This window comes from Euphorbia lathyris, chromosome 2 (assembly GCF_963576675.1).
Source record: "Euphorbia lathyris chromosome 2, ddEupLath1.1, whole genome shotgun sequence".
Classification (NCBI taxonomy): domain Eukaryota; kingdom Viridiplantae; phylum Streptophyta; class Magnoliopsida; order Malpighiales; family Euphorbiaceae; genus Euphorbia; species Euphorbia lathyris.
In genome coordinates, this window is record NC_088911.1 from 129,361,571 (window position 1) to 129,379,008 (window position 17,438).

A 17,438-nucleotide genomic window follows, 5' to 3' on the forward strand; every position below is an offset into this window, starting at 1 on the left:
TATATCCAAATTTTTAATTTTTAGGCCTGTTAGGCCTCCCTAAATCCAAATTTCTATTTTTTTATTATTAAAAAATAATTATGATATTTATGTGCAATAGTAACTTTTATGGTTATGACCGTTATATATGGTATTATTAAAGCAAGCACGATTAAAATTCTATTATGATATAATATTTACTTGGTTTTATCCTTTGACTAAGTTCTAGAGTCAGGGACTAACATGAAGGAATTTTTGAGTTGATTCCAAGATGAACTAAAAATTCCATAAGGAGACATTGCATCATACATGATATTTTCCAACGAGGCCAATGCAAACAGTCTTTCGCTATGAAGTCTGTTCCATGGATCAAGCCATTGATCCTTAAATGCCAAACATTGGCATGAAAAATAAAGCTCAATCTAGAGAATTGTACATTCGGAGCCACTTCAGAAAAAATTCCTTGATTATGTCACTAGCCAAAAAGGAAAGATCCAAAGGTTGAACATGCGGATCATCGTACTAGGAAGGTTCATACCTTGTTAACAGGAATTCGCCATCCATAGCACGGATCTTGGGGTACGAGGCGAACAAAAGGTTTAAAGCTCCCAACTTGCCACAATATAAAGAAGAAGAGTCAGTATAAACGGGACATTACATATCCCGAACCCAAAGGAGGGGAGCATGTAATCATTGGAAGAAACGCCAAGGCGAATTGCAGGTTCCGTAGAAGAAATGGCCATGACACAGAAGCTTGTTGGGAGTTGGAAAAGTAGAAAATAGATTTGTCTAGAATAACAAATAACAAGACAACGACACGCAAAAGATAAAGCCTAAAAATAAATCCAAAAGTGTCATTAATGTCATAGCAGATGGACCAGGGTATCAGCCACTCGTGAAAAAAGAAGTCAAAATATCCGCCTTGGATAAAACATCCCTCAATCACCCTTTTTGCAGAAATAGGTCCAGTAATCCCTCCACATTCAGATGCATTGATAGTAACAATGGCGATTAAAGGATGGGAGATGAAGCAAGTCATTATTGACACGTAAGCTAAACATGGCAGAAGATGCGACTGCAGTTGCTCAAAAAAGATGCAACCATGGGCCTAAAAATCAGTATTTTTACGTATTCTTATATGTGCATTAAACTGTTATAGTATCCTATATTTTATAATTTATTCTTTCTCGCCATATTTCTTATATTCATTTGCCTAGTTTTGTTCTATTTCTTTCTAAATTCTATAGAAGAAGAAATAGCAAAGCTGAAGAAGGCGGATGCAATCAAAGAGGTGATATACTCCCAATGGCTAGCGAATGAAAAATCCCATAGGCGGATCAGCTACCTCAAAAATAGGACAAAGTGATCCTCCATCTAGGGCGGGTCCACTTACCTCAAAGATAGGACAAAGTGATCCCATCAAGGGCGGATCTTAATAAGGCTCTCAGAAAGAACGGTATCCATAATAATAAAGGCAATAACATTGCCCCCATTAAATAAACTAATCTTTGTTATCAAACGTGTTTATCATTTTATTTGCAGAGTTCACATACAACATAAATGTCTCCATACATAAGGAGGGGAAACATCAAAATAAAAGTCTCATCAAGGACAGATTCTCTTCCCAGTGAAAGGAATCCATAAAGCTTATCATAAGCTTCTAGGGGACGGCTGGCCACCTACCCTAGTAATTCAGAGAAAATCTAAGGTGAATTGAGAGCGTATCATATCCATATATGATCCCATATAGGGTAGGTCTTATCCATAAGATCTTACATAAAAGTCCCACCACGGGCAACTTCCCTGAAAGCTCAAAACTCTTTTCATAAGAGAACACAAAGTCCCACCACGGGCAGCTTCTTTAAAAGCTTAAAAATACAAAGTCCCGTCAAGGGCAGACAAAGTCCCTTAAAAAGGCTAAGGTTTTAACGAGGCTCACAAAAAGGTCATCCTCTGTTGTAATAAAGATAAGCAATTTCTTACCCATTAAATAAATTACTCTTGATTATTAGTTTTGTGTAACATTTCTTTTCGGCGTGCTAGTATACATAAACGTCTTCTTACTAAAAAAGGAGGGCATGGATTCAGATTCTCTTTCCCGTGAAGAAATCTTATACAAAGTCCATCTAAAGGGCAGATTCTCTTCCCCGTGAAGAAATCTTACACAAAGTCCCTCCCAAAGGGCGGATCCAATCAAAAGTCCCATTACGGATAGATTCAGTTCCTTAAGAAGTGGTCATTAAAAATCCTATCAAGGGCGGATACATCTTTCTCAAAGAAAGAAATCTTTAAAAGCTTATTGCAAGTTTACTGGGGGACGGCTAGCCACCCACCCCGGGTTCGGTGGAATAAGGTTAAAACACTTAAAAATATCTTCTCAAAAGATCAAACATGTGATTTGGTCACTTAAAAATATCTTCTCAAAAGATCAAACATGTGATTCGGTAGAATAAGTTTAAACACTTAAAAAATATATTCTCAAGTTCAAACATGCGATTTGGTGGAATAAGTTTAAACACTTAAAAATATCTTCTCAAAAGATCAAACATGTGATTCGGTGGAATAAGTTTAAACACTTAAAAAATATATTCTCAAGTTCAAACATGCGATTTGGTGGAATAAGTTTAAACACTTAAAAATATTCTCAAGTTCAACATGCAATAAAAGAAGAAACAACGAAACTCTTCACAAAATGCAAAATATGGCGAACGAAGGAAAAATCCCCACGAGGTGAATGCCTAGATGGCAAAAGTAAAGCCTATGAAATGGTGAATGGCGCAAAGAACGCCTAAGAAGAAACCCGATGTGGCGAATGCAAAATATGGCAAACAAAAAAGCCCCACGAGGCGAATGCCTAGACGGCAAAAGTAAAGCCTATCAAATGGCGAATGGAGCAAAGAACGCCTAAGAAGAAGCCCGATGTGGCGAATGCGAAATATGGCGAACAAAAAAGCCCCACGAGGTGAATGTCCAGATGGCAAAAGTAAAACCTACCGAATGTCGAATGGCTCAAAGAACGTTCAAATAAAGCTACAATTGGCGAATCTTCTTCATCAAAAGCAATAAAGCCTCGTCTTCATCAAAGATAATGAAGCCTCGTCTTCATCAAAGATAATGAAACCTTGTCTTCATCAAAGATAATGAAGTCTCGCCTTCATAAAAACAAAGTAAAAACACTTTGGAAAATAATTAAAGGCTAAAAAGGCAAGTGTATAGAGTGTCAAAACCCTAAAAAAGCGAATAAAACTTAAAATGGAGAACAAAGCTAGAATGACGAATGTCTAGAATGACGATAGAACTATGTGTCTTTGATTCCCCAAAAATTAATGGGGTACGTAGGAAGCTTGACAAAATAAGGAATTATCAAGTCCAAGCCAAAAATATTGGTATATTTTGATAAGTCGAGAAATGAGAGTTTTTTGAGTTACACTCCCGAGCACTTTCATTGGCTTATTTGATGCTTAGAAAATTTAAATGACGTGTCTCATTCCTACTGGCCTGGAAAAATATGTTTAATAGAAAAACATTAAATATAAAACGCACTTTAGATAGTCCTAAAGAACTTTTTATACGTTTAGGGAGGCCTCTGATAACAACCCAAATTATTTTAGAATGAGGAATAAAGAAAAAATTAATTGAAATAATTGCAAACCATTATTTCCTATAAAAATGAGATTTATGCATATGCAATTAATGATAATTCATGCAGGATTAATCTAGGGGTCTCTAAACCGTTATCAAAGAGAAACCTCCGACGTTGATGATACTAACAACTCCATTAATACTGAAACCATCGAGTATAATTAAAGTAACATCAAAACCCACATTCAAGGACAATAAAGGGGATTAATGCGATTGTTACAGAATAGCATATAAATACCCCAACTTCTTGGGATCAAATGTACACATTATTCTAACTCTACTTTTGTGATTACAGTTTATTCTCTCAAGAATATTACTGACTTAGGCATCGGAGTGTCCCCGGCCGATCCCAACGGCGCCTCATAGTGAAGTGTTCCGATCAAGGACTTTTTCACAAGTTATCAACAGTTGATGTTCCTTAAGGATGCTAATTGATGTTCATGGATTTTTCTTGATGGATGTACCTGTTACAATTTGAGAATAGTGTTCTTCCTACACACTTTGATGCTAAAGTTAATGAATGCAGTGATGCTCTATTCTATTTCTCTCTTTGAAAATCCAACCTTTATAACATTAAATGAGAAGCTATTTATAGTCTCAAAGATGAAAGTTACTTTAGACGGTGGAAGTTACCTCAAATGAAGTTACCTTGACGAAAACCATATTTCACATTTAAGAACATAGATTGCTAGGGAAGTTACTAATAACTGCTAAGATGAGATAGAAGGTTCATGACATGATCCAAGATTACATCAGGATTAAAATATTTATTTGCCATTAACCTATCTAAAATGTTGGTCTTTATCCCCTAACATATTATTATTTCGTAACATTTTATCATGACCTATCTAAAGATCAACATTTTGGATATGTGATGTGTAAATAGTGCTTTAACCTATCGAAAATGTTTATTTTTGCTACTCAACTGTTACATTTACCTTTAACATATCCAAAATGCTTGTTTTTACCCTTAACATATTATTTGATAACATTTGCTCATTAATCTATCAAAAGTGGTAAAATTTTCAACCAGTGTAGGCAATATTGGTTGAGATTTCACAAAATTTAATAGACCAGTGGATAAATATTACCAAATAATAACTTCGAGGAAAAAATAAACATTTTAGATACATCATGAGACGTAGATTACGAAATAATAACTTAAAAGGCGTAAAAACAAACATTTTGAATAGCTTAGAAATAAATAGTATTTTAATCCTTAAAAATACAAAAAGGTAAAAATATATATATCATTATCGATATATACCCTTCCATTAAACCATCTTTAATCATCTACTCTATTTTTTTTTTTACTCGAACTCCTTTCTTTTTCATACTCTCAGTTAATATATACAGTAAAACTTCTATAAATTAATAATGTTGGAACCATGAAATTTTATTAATTTATAGAGTTATTAATTAATCGATAAATTAATAATTATTAATTTATTGAGTGATTTTAAATTTTTTAAAAATAAATTTTAAATTACTAATTTAAATAAAGTTTTTGTGTAAAATCAGTAAACAAATAAAATTAAATGTGCATTATATAAGTTAATTGAACTTGGAAGTTCATTGTATTTATGTTAAAAATATTCAATGTATCATAGTTAAATAAATTACTATATAAATTTATATGGAGTGTTGTTACAGATCAAACCAAAAATGAGGATGAAGCTTGAGGATAATTCGGTACTTTTGAAACCAGTCAAAGGAAATGAAACAATTTAGCATCATCCACTCTTTACAATTTTTTGTTACAATTGATCATTTTTTGAACTGGCCCAAGTCGGGACCAAAAGAAATTATTATTTTAAAGAGTTTATTAATTTATCGAGTATTAATTTACAGAGGTTTTACTGTAGTTATTACGCAACTCTTCTCCAATTATCTAGTCTATTATAACTCCTAAAATAATATATTTTTTAAAATAAAATAAGATAAGATATTTTTGTATTCATATATAGAATATCTCAAATCTTATTCTAAAAATAGAGTAAGTTTATAAAGTAGTGTGACTGAAAATGCCTTTTTTGGGAGGAAAAAAGAAGCGCGTGGAGCGTAGATGCTGAAATGATAAATAAAATTAAAAGCACGTAAACATCATGAGAGGAGGTTCGTTTCAGTTACATTCAGTTTATGTCAAAGTTAATAATCGAATGGTAAAGATCAATCTCATTAAAATAAACGGCTAAGATTACTTCCGAATTGGAAATGACTGACCGGGGCAGTGAAGGTAGTAGTAGGTAAGAAGTCTATAAATGCGTAGTTATGTGCGCATCAGGAAAAAGGCAGCGACCGGTAATAACCGGTGAGTGAAGGAAGAGAAAAAGACAAGAATGGACAGGAGTAACCGGTCATCAAGTGGAAAGTTGTTGTTCTGGTTTGACTTGGACAAGGTTTGGCCACATGTGGCACTCTATAAGATTTTCTAGCTTTTGTACAGTAGTAACCGTATCTTTTCAAATAAATGTCGACGAGAGGAGGCTACCCGTTTTTTTTTCTTTTTTAATTTATGACTTTCAAAATTTAATACTCATATTTATAATATATAGGGTTAAGGTGTAAAAATACCCCTAACGTTTTGAGCCAGGAGCAATTTTACCCCTAACGTCTAAAATGGTGCAATTTTACCCCTAACGTTGGAAGCCAAGAGCAATTTTACCCCTAACGTTAATAAATTGGGTCAATTTGAGAAATAATTCATCAAACTGTCTTCTCGGTCATGAATGTTGTTATTTACACTTCATAAGTGCATCATTTTATCAGTAACAAATCACAAACATTTGTTGGGATGTGAAAAAAATAAAAAAATAAAAATAATTACTGTCTTTTTATACGGATTAGACAAAAAAATGAAATCCTTTTTTAAGAATGAATTATTATGCAATTGACGCAAAATAATGAACAAAAATATCTGTGTTTTATAATAGTGTCTGAAATTGACCCAATTTATCAACGTTAGGGGTAAAATTGCTCTTGGCTTCCAACGTTAGGGGTAAAATTGCACCATTTTAGACGTTAAGGGTAAAATTGCTCCTGGTCCAAAACGTTAGGGGTATTTTTGCACCTTAATCCTAATATATATAATATAAGAGATAGAGTATGTTTGGGCCGGGCTCAAATTTTCAATATCAAGCCCAAACCAGTATTTGCTATGTTCAATTGATTTTTTCTTTTTTTTTTATTATGTTTTTTATACAAAAAAAAATCAAAACAATATATACACCTTTCATTAATTTTTTGGTTTTTTTAATTACCAACGAGTGTTAAGCCTCTGATATCATTTTATTGGATTCGTTCAAATTAATAGTGAATCGTGAAATGACAGGGAATACTAGCTTAGAGAACAAACTTGACAACACGATACACATACAAGGAGTGCCTTATTAAATGGAGAGAAATGGAATAATAAGTTAGTTAGGAGAAAGTTGTAGACCTACTACTTTTTAAGTAAAAGATTGAAGATTTATTAAGATACATTTGACAAGGATGTTATAGTAATATTTTGGTGTGTTCAAACTTTGGATTCTTGATATAAATCATGCAGCTAATCTTTTGCGTGTGATTATTGCAGACACAGTAATTTATAATTTTTAGAATGGATTTATTTTTGAAAGGACAAGTAAAAACTGCGTACGATTCCAAAGACTTGACATTAGACATAAACCCGTGAAGTCTAATTTGACCCAGTTCGTAGATATTATACGCAGATCCGTCTTAAAGATTTTTGGATCCTGTATTAAATATAAAAAATTTAACCCTTAATATTTTAAGAGAATATATAAAAGTTTAATCCAGTAAAAAAAAATTAAAGTTGTTGTGAGATTTGTAATTTATATTTGACAATATATATAATTTTTTTCCCAATTCGGTCCATAATTTTTATTAGACCCTCCTAATTTAGTTCTTGTCAAGAATGAAAGATAATCTAATATTAAAGGTTAAAGATTAAAAAGAAAATATAATCAAATAGAAAAATAGGCTAAAATGTAAACAAGTATAAAAAACAACAATATCATTTCAGACAACTTTTAACTTTTCAACATTTAATCACTCACAAAGTTTTTGAGAATTAAAAAATAAAATAGGGCCTCCTAATTGACCGCCCGATGTAAGTGACCACCTTACACATGTCCATTTATGGGCTCGATTGCACGCTTTAGCTCAAACACGTCTACACGTATTAGAAACACATCATATTGCCTAATTATTTTTTCTATATCCGATGTGGAATTCGATTCATTCTTTTCCTTATCGTTATCATTTAGATAACCGCTCATTGCTCAAACTTTTCACATTAACACTATCTTTTTAGAATTGAATTGTTTGTATAACACCGTAGAGGATTCCATATTAATTAATGTTATGGACTCAACAAACTAAAAGCCCAAGTTCGAATAGGTCTTGAACTCTTACAAAGGCTCATCCCTCTATAGATCGAGTAGTCCCACGGTGATTTATAGTCACCACCTCACCCATAAATAATAGGGTAATCTCATCCTTTGAGACCCCTATAGACTAGATATTTCTCTCTCGTTTTAGGACGTGTTCTACATTCCTTTATAATATTTTCCTGGTACTCATACTGGTTTTGTTATCAAAATCCGGAGCGGTTCCAGTATTTTAGAGACCCTAGGCAATTTCAATACTTCATTTTTTTTCAAATTTAAATTTAATGTATATGAAATAATTAATTCTTGGGTCAATTAAGAAGAACCAAGTGAAGATCAATTTTTTTTGGCAATTTCCAGAGAACGAGACAATTGCCTGTTATATTATTGTTAGATAAAGTATAAATTTATTCCTATAGTTATTGGGTGAAAATTGATTTAACAATTATCTAAAATACAATCCAATTTCAAAATAAAAGATAAGTTTTTTTTATTCATTTGCAATTATAAGCTCTCGCTTTCCTTTAACCTTTAACATTCTAACCACTCAATCAGACTTGAAATTGAACATATCTATGAATGGAAAACAATTCATCTTCCATTAATGAGGTTGAAATAGTCTCGTAAATTTTAGGGTTAAAATTGTACTATTTTATACGTAGAGGCTAAATTTGCTCTCCCCCAATAATCATATGACTAAATTTGTAACATATCTCTATTATTATTAAGAGAAAAGTTGTGAAATAAAATTTGAACCCACATATTGTGCTATTATTGCTAAGGAAAGATGACTAACGGAAAAAAGACAATGTGTGTATTGTTGTCGCTTTTCGATTTCATTTAACAATGTATATTTTTATTTTCTATATATAATTACTATTAAATTCAACGCGGTATAATAATTATTTATAAAGATAAATTTTTTTTTATCGGAGGCCCTCCTAAAATGGAGGCCTTAGGCAGCTGTCTAAACGGCCTTCCCTGGAACCGTTCCTGATCAGAATGTACCCCAAAAATCCAGCCAGTTCAGATCAACCTCCGAAGAACCAATCAACGATCGAGCTCTTGACCAGACACAACAATTAATAATGGTCCATGTATTTCACCATTATCTCCATATGTGAGCTTGCTCAAACATGGGGTTTGAGTCATATGATTCAGACTAAATTTCCCTTAGACAAAGTTGTTATAAGAACCGAGTACCAAGGAAAACACAATGATTCTTTGGCATGAACACAACCAACATCTTGGCACCCAATATGAAGGACACCCATTGAGTTCCATATAAATTCTGTCCAATCTATCTTTTTGTTGCAAAGGTAGTATTACTTACTATCCACTTTCATTGGTTTCCCAACATTCATACATACATATTTAATCATAGAATAACATTGAAAAATTCCAAGAACCTAATGTCCCACACTAATGTAGAGTCAACACTTGCTAGCTAGGACTATCAAAATAAGTATAGAGTAAAGTTTAATGGGTTTGGATTGTAAATAGTTAAATGAGTTGTGTCGTGGATTGACTCGTTAACTCGTTATAACATGCATAATTTTATGAATTTGATAGATCGTGTCAATCCGATCCACCTTGTAAATAATATATTTTTCTAAGTATGTGTCCATTTGTTTTATCTGCTGTTTGTTGTTTCCTGTTACTGTTTGCTGTTTGAAAAGACTGTTTTTTTAAAAAACAGAGATCTCTGCTTTTTTTTTTTTTAAAAAAAAAAGCTAATTTCCAACTACAAAAGAGAGACAAAAAGTATCTAACCAAACATCTAAAACTCTCATTTTCAAAATGAAAAGGCAAACAAGAGGTCGAAAAGCAGCAAATAAACATCCCCTATATATATTTAGGACTAGCTCAAGACTATTTAAGACTGTAAGCGATATGTGAATTTTAAGTTATTTTTATATAAATAAAATTTGAAACTACACATATTTAAATAATATTTTCTCTTTTGGTGGAAAAATAGTATACAACTTTTAGAAATACATAGAATTGAAAAAAAAAAGATGAAAAGATATATATTAATATCTAGGTCTAATATACAAATAATCCCCTCAACTTGTCTAAATATTGCAATTGTCCTCCGAACTTTCAATTGTAACAACTTAAACCTCAAATTTGTCCAATAACCCCTCAAACTTGTCCAAACATAACCCCAAATTGCTGATATTGACTGAAATTAAAGAAACACGTGAAATACAAAAGCTGCAACGCTCGTGGAGTGTGAGAATCAGATCTATGGCGTGATACGAATCCGGAGAAATGTTTTTACAGTTGCTTCAAGTACGGGATAAAAAAAATTTCCAATTTGGGGTTATGTTTTACAATTGAACAAGTTTAAGGGGTAAGTTGTTACAATTGAAAGTTGAAGAGGGCAGTTGCAACATTTGGACAAGTTCAGGGAGTTATTTGTGTATTAGGCCTAATATCTATTGTTTTGTACCGAGTCTAAAAAGGTCCAATTTGCTTTATAAAGCCCATTCTACTCTGAAAGGCCCACTGATGAAGGAGAAGCTCGCACTAGAAACCGTTGCACCACATTGGCTACAGGTAAGATGCTATTTTCACACTCATGAAAGCTTATAAATATATAATCTTTACTTTCTCTCCTCTTTATTATGTTAGAGTAAATTACACACATTACCACTGAACTATACCCATTTTCACATTGTGGTCACCAAACCTCAATTCTTCCCGGTTTGATCATTGTACTTTGCACTTTGTTACACCGTAATACTGGTGGCCACTGTCTCCGTTGACCATCATTTTTTTGACTGGATATCTCTCTCCTTCCACCCTTCTAAAATCTAAAAATTCCATTTTACCCTCCAATTCTTTCTCTTTCACTTTCTCTCTCTCTATAACATATTCATGGCTTCTGTTTCTTTAGCTCTAGAAGTTTAGCATTTCAGCACTTTTATTCTGGAAATTTGTGAAATATTGTAGTGTGAGATATTGCACTTCAGTTCTAAATTTGCCGCTAAAAGGCTGATATATCTGGCAGTAGACTTTACCTATTTTAACTTCAGCACTAGAATTGAAATTTTCTGGAAAATCAACCTCTTGCTGATATATCTCGGTGGATCTTGTGATTTTACTTAGGATTTATGAACTAACTTCCTTTAGATAGCCAGATCTCCTCTCTATCCTCTCTCATTTCTGCTCTCAATTCCTTCAACCTCAACAAAAATGGGGACTCAAACTCCCTCTCACCAGCTCAAAAATGGCTCCTTATTTCGGGTCGACCCGAACAGTTTAAAGAGAAGCAACCTGCAATGGCGTCTCGCGTCGTTCCTTACACCGGCGGTGACATCAAAAAGTCCGAAGAAAAGGTTTGTTTATATTTTTTCCCAGATTTCAAAATCTACCGAGTTTAATAGTGTTAGAGAGAAATGAGAGTTAGAGAGAGATGAATTGTTATGGAGATGAAGGAGAAGAGTAAAATAGGTATTATAGGTTTCAGAAAGATAGATGAAAGGAGAGAGAGAAGCGATTAAAAAGTAGAGTCAAATGTCACAAAATACAATGCACGTACCGGTAAGAATTGAAGTTCAGTGACCACAATGTGAAAATAAGTATAGTTCAGTGGTCATAGGTGTAATTTACCCTATTATTTTATATTCCACTTTCTCTACTTTGATTGGTTACTAATTTTGATATTAGAGTGTAGTTATAGGTCCATCTTAGTAGAGGTTAACGGATAACTAAAGAAGTCAACTCAAAAGTTGCACCAGATTCAACATTTGGTGCAGTGAGCGCATGGCCGATACTAACAATTTATAGGTCCTAAGCGAAATAAAAATAAATGTCCCTAATAAAAAAAAATTGTATGTAAAAATTTATAATATAGGGAAATAAATGATAAAAAAAAATGTATACCATTAATAATTATACGGTACTTATTATTACATTCACCAAACATCTTTGTTTACCCAAAACCAAAAATATATTTCATAATTTCTTTAAATTAACCTTCAACTTATATTAAAAAAAATCAATTCGACCTCTTTTTAGTCTAAAATCTGAGCTCTTTAAAGCCTATATGATATTAATCTATATAATTTAGACCTATTAATTTTTATTGGGCCCCTCAAGCCCTGGACCCTAGGACGACCTTGAGATATCGCTTTTTCCCAGCTCAAAGCGTTTCTCCATAGAATGGAAGGATAATTATCGAAAGAAATTTACCTCTCGACTAGAAGGCTCGAAAGATGCAGCCGACCCTATATTAGGGAAAAAGACAGAATCTCAAATATGATGAGAAAGACCTCGAAATTTATGATTTTGGAGACGATGCGACATAGAAGCTCAACACGAATTGAAACTTCACGACATATCCTAATCCAATACAACTTGTCATATTACAAAAAATTCAAGAAACTCAAATCCCCCCCCCCCCCCCTCCTCTGAGCAGGTGAAAGTGGGGATTAAAGATGAGCCTAAAAGCCTTTCCCAGAGTCTTAATAGTGACACTCTACATGAAAAACAAAGCATTCGACGAAAAAAAGGAAAAATAAGTCTCAAATTATGCTAGTCCTAAAGACAAGGCTGAGAAAACTTCAGATATGGAATATTGGAAGGTATGCTCTGCGTTCCCTAGATAAGAGAGTGTTTGATGAAATGTTAGGTTATTAGATACCATCTCACACTCCACTCTCATAAAGGGATTATTGATACTCCTTTTCCACCATATTGGAAAACGCCTTGTCTCATTATTTTGGTGTAGAAGATATAAATGAACAATGTTTGATATTTATGATCATGATGAACCTATATACTCAAAATGATGCAGTGGTTTGCAAGATTTTTCCTACCACTCTACTTGAGGCGGCGTATGAATGATACGTAGAGTTAGCTAATGAATATATAGATTCATTCCGACATTTGAAGATCTGTTAATGGCTCGATTAGTGGGGTTAGTAAAATCTCGGAGAATAATCAACGATCTCTATAATTTTTGAAAGCAAGTCACGAAACCTCTTCTCGATTACCTCATGCGGTTTCATCAAATGGCCTTCGTTGTCAAATATGTAGATCTAGAGGTTTCCATGGATACCCTAGAGAAAGGAATCGCTTGTGAGCCTAAAAAAGTGCTAAATTGACCCGCCTCAAACTTTTGAGGAGGCCAGAGTTTCATCTACTATGATGATAGCAAACACTATGCTGATTGCGTCAAGGCAGAGAAGGACAATGTCTGTAGGTACTCTAATCGGTATGATAAAGGAAACCAAGTCCATGATAAAAGAGAATCTCGTGAACAAAGAAATGATGCTCATAACTCGAATCATAAGAGACATAATAATTGGTGTCCATTTGGCTAGTGTGAATCGCAAGACAGAGCAAAAGCAGCAAAACATGATAGGACTAATAACTTTGAGGGGAGGGATCCTCCTCGATCATAAAAAGAACAGAATTATATCACGAATGAGACGTGGTCCGATATTGAAAATGTAATTTTGAAAAGCATATAAATAAAACAATACAGGGTCACCATCCGGATATAATAAACCAGGAAAATATGCTATAGTAGATGAACGCTTGAACTATCACTTACTCATTCCCAATATTAAAATATCTAAAACTTTGTGTGATTGATTTATTTTATATGATATCACGATTGATTAATTAATGTGTATACTAATAAAGTTGAAAGCGGTAAATTAATTAATTAATTATATATTTACAATAGAAGATGATACAGAGATATTAAATAGGCATGTACAAAATCGAACAATTCTAGATATATTTCTATTAAACCTACAATAAATATTGTAGTGTCGCGAGTCATGCATTGGGCTCGTCTTCGTACTTGCTTCTCAACACTATTGACTCATATATGAACTTATACACGATAAATATGGATATAAGGAATGAAAAGTGCTATGAAAAAAGATGTAAAATACCATTTATTCTAATAATGAATGACTAATTAATTATTTAAATTAGAATTAATCCAATCGTAATTTGTTTTTTTTAATGGAAACTATTTTGGTTAGGGGTGAGCAGAACCGAATCGAAAACTTAAAGACCGAAAAAACCAGACCAAATTATATTTTAGTTTGAGTCGGTCCTAATGTATAAGCTAGTTTGGTTTTCATTTTGGTCTGGTCCAAAACCGAATAAAACCAAACCGAAATACAATATGTACTACTTTTAGTTTTAAGGTTTTTTAACTTAATTAACTAATTATATATAGAAAAGAAAAAACAATTAAACATGTTTTTTCTCTCTCAACTAATTATATATACAAAAGAAAAACTAATTATATGATTATTATCTTTATATAAGTGTTTAGTTAGTGAAAACACAAGTAATTATAGGTCTCTAGTGCTTTCTTTGATCCAAACATGAACCAAACCAGACTAGACCGAAATAATTTAGTTCGGTCCAGACTAAACTGAATTATAATTTGGTTTGGTTTGGTTTGGTTCTAAAAAATAGAGGTAATTTGGTTCGGTCCAATTCGGTTTGGTTTGAATTTTGGACTGAACCGGATCATACTCACCCCTAATTTTGGTTAAAAATATTTAAAATAGTTAATTAATGTCTTTTATGATAGACCAATCAGTAATTTAATAATTTAATTACTTATTAAGACTATTTAATAAATGATTAATTATCTTAAAAGCAGATTAATTATCACGAAATATTCAATCTCTTATTAATTTTATTCATAAATATTTTGATAAAAACACTATACATAGTATAAATAAACAAATTAATAATAAATGAAATTATATTGTTATAATAAATCATCTATTAAACCATTAAACAATTTAATTCCAAATTCTGAGATTTTTTTTATTTGATAATTCTATATGAAAATTTTGTTTATTTTATGGAATAATTTTATCTTTATATTTACCTTAAACACATAAGAGTGTAGCTACTCATATATATATATATATAGAGGAGAGATCATATGTGACACATTTCTTATGGTGTGACAAACCTTATTGTATGATAATGACTAATTTTGTAATTAACCAGGGGAAGGTGGCAAATTTGTAAATAAAAGGAAAGTGAAAATTGTTTTATTTCTTTTCTTTAAAATGCATTTTTCCGACTTTTCCAACCTCGTTTTTTAAAAACTTTTATACCGTTGGGCTCATCTTAATTAGACAGTTATTTTAAGATCCCAAAAGCTCAGGTAAAAAAATTCTGGTGAATAGAATCCGGCGATTTGTTTTTCTGTGAGAAATCCAAAATTTTTTTAAAAAAATCTAGAAAATATAAAACATCATTCTGAGAAACTTTAATTCTTGACTCAAAGTGAGATTCCTTACGATTTAGTCCCAAATCAACGGAATCCGGCGATTAGGTGGGCGTTTTCCGGCGAGAAAACAGAAAGTACCCAGAAAATTCTCAAAAGATTTCAGAAAATGTAAAACATTATTTTGAGAAACTTTAATTCTTGGGTCGAAGTAGGATTTATTACGGTATAGTCCCAATAAAATAATTTCCTTAATTTTATCCATTTTACATGCTTCAACAATTTATTGCGTCAAAACCGTAAGAAATCTCGTTTGAGCCAAGAATTAAAGTTTCTTAAAATGATGTTTTATATATTTTAGAATTTTTTAATAATTTTCTAGGCACTTTTTGGTCTTACCTTTCAGCACTATGTGTTGCAATATTTTGTTGGAACAATATAACTATTATGTTGGAACAATATAATTATTCTGTTGGAAGAATATAAGAATTATAATTATTTTCTAAATAATATAACTAATATAAATTTGAAGATACTATATTAAATAATAAGAAACAAAAATAAAATTGAAGACATAGATAATAAAATTGATTTGGTACAATTGGTAAACTGGTTTATTATGTTGGAACAATATAAGTATTATGCTCAAATAATAGAACTATTTTGTTAGAAAAATTGGTGCGCTGATTTATTCTGTTGGAACAATATAAGTATTATATTGGAACAAATGGTACACTGATTTGGAACAATTTCGTACACTGTCGGAACAATGTAAGTAGGACAAAAAACGTGCCCAGAAAATTATCAAAAAATTCCAAAACATGTAAAACATCATTTTAAGAAACTTTAATTCTTGCCTCAAAACGAGATTCCTTACGGTCTTGACCCAACAAATTGTTAAAGCATGTAAAATGGATAAAATTAAGGAATAAGTTTTATTGGGACTAAACTGTAAGAAATCTCGCTTCGTCCTAGGAATTAAAGTTTCTCAGAATAATGTTTTACATTTTTTGGAATTTTTTGAGAATTTTTTGGGCACTTTTTTTTCGCCAGAAAACGTCCACCCGGATTCCGTTCACCGGAATTTTTTTTACTTGAGCTTCAAGGATTTTAAAATGACCATCTAATTTAGACGAGTCTAATAGTGTAAATTTTTTTTAAAAACGAGGTTAGAAATATCGGGAAAATGTATTTTAAAGAAAAGAAATAAAACAATTTTCTCTATCCTCCATTTCCTTTTATTTACAAATTTGTCACCTTGCCCTTTTCAATTATCATCAAAACTACGTAGTTTTGTTATGTCACATAATAAGCTCTTTGTCACACTCTAACCTCTTTTCATACTGGATCTCATATATATATATATATATATATATATATAGGGTTAAGGTGCAAAAATACCCCTAACGTTTTGGGCCAGAAGCAATTTTACCCCTAACGTTGGCAGCCAAGAGCAATTTTACCTCTAACGTTGATAAATTGAGTCAATTTCAGACACTATTACAAAATACAGATATTTTTGTTCCTTATTCTGCACCAATTGCATAACAATTCGTTCTAAAAAAAGATTTCATGTTTTTTAAAATTTAATAATAGAATTTGAGATTAATATTTATAAATTCGGTAATTTTTTTGATTTTTTTTGTCTAATTCGTACAAAAAGACATTATATTTTTTTTTTCACATCCCAACGTATGTTTGTAATTTGTTACTGATAAAATGACACACATGTGAAGTATAGATGACAAGATTCATGATCGAGAAGACAGTTTGATGAATTATTTCTCAAATTGACCCAATTTATCAATGTTAGGGGCAAAATTGCTATGGGCTTCCAACATTAGGGGTAAAATTGCACCATTTTAGATGTTAGGGATAAAATAGCTCATGATCCAAAACGTTAGGGGTATTTTTGCATCTTAACCCATATATATATATATATATATATATATATATATATATATATATATATAAGGGTGAGATCCAGCGTGACAATGTCTTAAGTTGTGACAATGAGCTTATTGTATGACATAACAAAACTACGTAGTTTTGATGATAATTAAAAAGGGCAAGATGACAAATTGGTAAATAAAATGAAAGAGATGATAGAGAAAATTGTTTTATTTTTTTTCTTTAAAATGCATTTTCCCAACTTTTCCAATCTCGTTTTTCAAAAAAATTTATACCGTTGGACTCGT